The 3,149-nt window shown below is 52.8% G+C and overlaps 1 protein-coding gene across 3 annotated transcripts in view; it reads right to left on the reverse strand.

Moving 5' to 3' along the window:
- Klhdc4 (kelch domain containing 4) overlaps window positions 1-3,149 on the reverse strand; it is a 29,178-nt gene that overhangs the window by 21,830 nt on the left and 4,199 nt on the right. The window lies entirely within an intron of this gene.

Below are 3,149 nucleotides of genomic sequence, written 5' to 3' on the forward strand. Positions count from 1 at the left end.
AAAAAAAAAAAAAAAAAAAAAAAAAAAAAAAAAAAAAAAAAAGCCACAGAAGCTGGATAGAGTTAGTGGGACAGCGCGGCTGTGCAGGCTTGAGGACATGAGCTCAGTCCTCAAGAGCCCACACGTCCAAAAGAGCAAGCAGGGCACAGTGGCCTGTGCTTGCAATCCTAGGGCTGAGGAGGCAGAGGCAGGAGAATTCCTGAGGCTTGCTGGCCAGCCAGTCTAACCAGCCAGTCACCGAGTCCCGGGTTCAGTAAAAACCCTGTTTCAACAAATAAATGAGGGTCGAGGAAGTCACCAGATGTCCAACTCTATTCTCCACGGGCACTCGCATACAGCAGTAACTCCCTAGGACTGGGATTAAAGGCATGCATCCCACACGCAGCTGCTGTTGAATATAGGTAAAGAACCCAACACAACTGATTCCCACAAGAGCCTCCCAGGTCAGGACAGACCTGAAACCAGAGCACAGGCTACGGCTCCTATGTACTGCAGAACCCCAACCACTCACAGGACACGGAGTCCTCGAGCAGGACTGACTACAGGTACTTCCCCTGTCACTGTCTGATCCCGCCCTCTGCATCCCACAGGCCACTTCCCCTGTCACTGTCTGATCCTGCCCTCTGCATCCCACAGGCCACTTCCCCTGTCACCGTCTGATCCCGCCCTCTGTAACCCACAGGCCACTTCCCCTGTCACCGTCTGATCCCGTCCTCTGCATCCCACAGGCCACCTCCCCTGTCACTGTCTGATCCCGCCCTCTGCAACCGACAGGCAGGCAGCTTCCCCTAGGCCCTCACTGCTGCACTTGGTTGGAAATGAACCAAAAGCAAAAGCAAAACACCAGGAGGCAGAGGCAGGTGAATTTCTGAGTTCGAGGCCAGCCTGGTCTACAAAGTGAGTTCCAGGACAGCTAGGGCTATACAGAGAAACCCTGTCTCGGGAAAAAAAAAAAAAAAAAAAAAAAGAGTATAAAAGTAAAACACCGCACATGACAACACACACACCACCCATGAGCAGTGATTCCCGAAGCAACAGGTAAACTGGTGGCAACCACCCTTCCCTCTGGGTCAGACAGAACTAGAACATGGCCACATGACCAGGTATCAACTGGTACAGCACACATAGGTGCAGAGAAGGACAGCCCCGCTGAGGAGCCCCGCTGAGGTGCCCACCAAGGCCACCCGCTCCTAGGTGTTTGCATCCCCTTGTCTCTGTATGGAACACAGGGAAAGTAAGTGTCCAAAAGCTTAACTGAGACCATCCACACAGCCAGCCAACACGTGTGCACTGTGTGTGTATACATGTGCACATGCATATACACATAAAGACAACCCAGGTGTCTGATGTCAGCCCCACCCTTCTGCTGACAGAGGAGCCTAAGCTTTACCCAAGTCAGACACCTTCAAGACTGAACCAGGCACAAAACAGACCTCAGCGGGGAAGGCAAGTGAGTCACTGCTGCATCCCAGCACCAGAGGGCGCCAAGCACACAGAGGAGGCAGAACCAGGACTGGGCTGTTGGCCAGGGGTGCTCCTTCACAGGCCCTCACTCAGTGCACATTCATCTTTCCATCCACAGCTCACTGCCACGCAGAGGGAGGCCAGTGAAAACCCACCTGTCACTCCAACCAACTGCAACTCCTCTTTCCTTACCCTTTGTGAGCGCTGTAGCCTGCATCCTGCCCTGCTAAAACAGAGCAGACTTGGAGAGGAACCTGACGTCAAGAACGGAAGCAGGAGCCATGGAGGGATGCTGCTTACTGCCTTTCTCCCCACGGCTTGTTCAGCCTGCTTTCTTACAGGACACAGGACCACCTGCCCAGGACCAACACCAGCCATAGTGATTTGATCCTTCCACATCAACCACTAAACAAGAAAATGCCCCACAGACTTGCCCACAGAAAAATGTGCTGGAGACACTTCCTCAAGGAGCGTCCCTCTCTGCAGGTGACAAAGCCAACCAGCACCATCTGACCCACTCTGAACACTGCAACATGCTGTGCTCAGCACCAGCCCAGCCCCGGGGTACTGGGTTCTCTAACCCACAAAGACGCTACTGTACACTGCCTCAGAACACTCAGCGGTGCCTTCGATCAGCACAGCATTCAGAGCAGGGGCTCCATCCCTCCTCAGACTAGTGCACTGAAACTCTACAGTAAGGAGTCCAGGGAAGATGCAGAACCCAGGCTGGCAGCTCCAGCCTCTCATGCCATCGCACAGGAGGCTTAAGGCAAGAGGATGCTGTGAGTTCAAAACTAGCCTGGGCTACAGAGATATTATCTCAAGACCCAGGTGAAATGACAACCTTGAGGGAAAAGGACTGAAGCCCTGAGGGCCAGCAGAAAGAATGGAAACAGGCAACCTCAGGAGACAGGAGGTTGGGGAGACCCTCCAGAGTGCCCCAGAGACCTGGGAGGTGAGAGACTCTCAGGACTCAAAGGGAGTCCTTTGATGAAATTCCTCACAGTAGGGAGAGGGAACTTATAGAACCCACCTCCAGCAGGAAGACAGGACGAGTAAGGGATGGGGTTGCCATTCCACAGTTACAACTCTGACCCGTAATTGTTCCTGTCTAAAAGAATTACAGGGATGGAAATAGAGAGGAGCCTGAGGAAAAGAAGGTCCGGTGACAGGCCCAAAGTGGGATCCAGCTCAAGGGGAGGTCCCAAGGCCTGACATTATTACTGAGGCTATGGAGGGCTCACAAAAAGGGACCTATCATGACTGCTCTCTGAAAGACCCAACAAGCAGGTGAAAGAATTAGATGTGGATATTTGCACCCAACCAACAACAGACAGCTGACTCCTGTTGTTGAATTAGGGAAGACTGAAAGAAGCTGAGGAGAAGGGTGATCCTGTAGGAGGACCAGCAGTCTCAATTAACCTGAACCCCCAAGATCTCTCAGATAATGGACCACCAACCAGGCACCATACACCAGCTAACACGAGGACCATAAAACACATGGAGGATTGCCTGGTCTATGTTCATTCAGAGATGATACACCTAACCCTCAAGAGACTGGACGCCCTGCAGGGCATGGTGGCTCACGCCTTTAATCCCAGCACTTGGGAGGCAGGGGCAGGTGGATTTCTGAGTTCGAGGCCAGCCAGCCTGGTCTACAGAGTGAGTTCCAGAACAGTCAGGGC

This window comes from Mus pahari, chromosome 20, assembly GCF_900095145.1.
Source record: "Mus pahari chromosome 20, PAHARI_EIJ_v1.1, whole genome shotgun sequence".
Classification (NCBI taxonomy): Eukaryota; Metazoa; Chordata; class Mammalia; order Rodentia; family Muridae; genus Mus; species Mus pahari.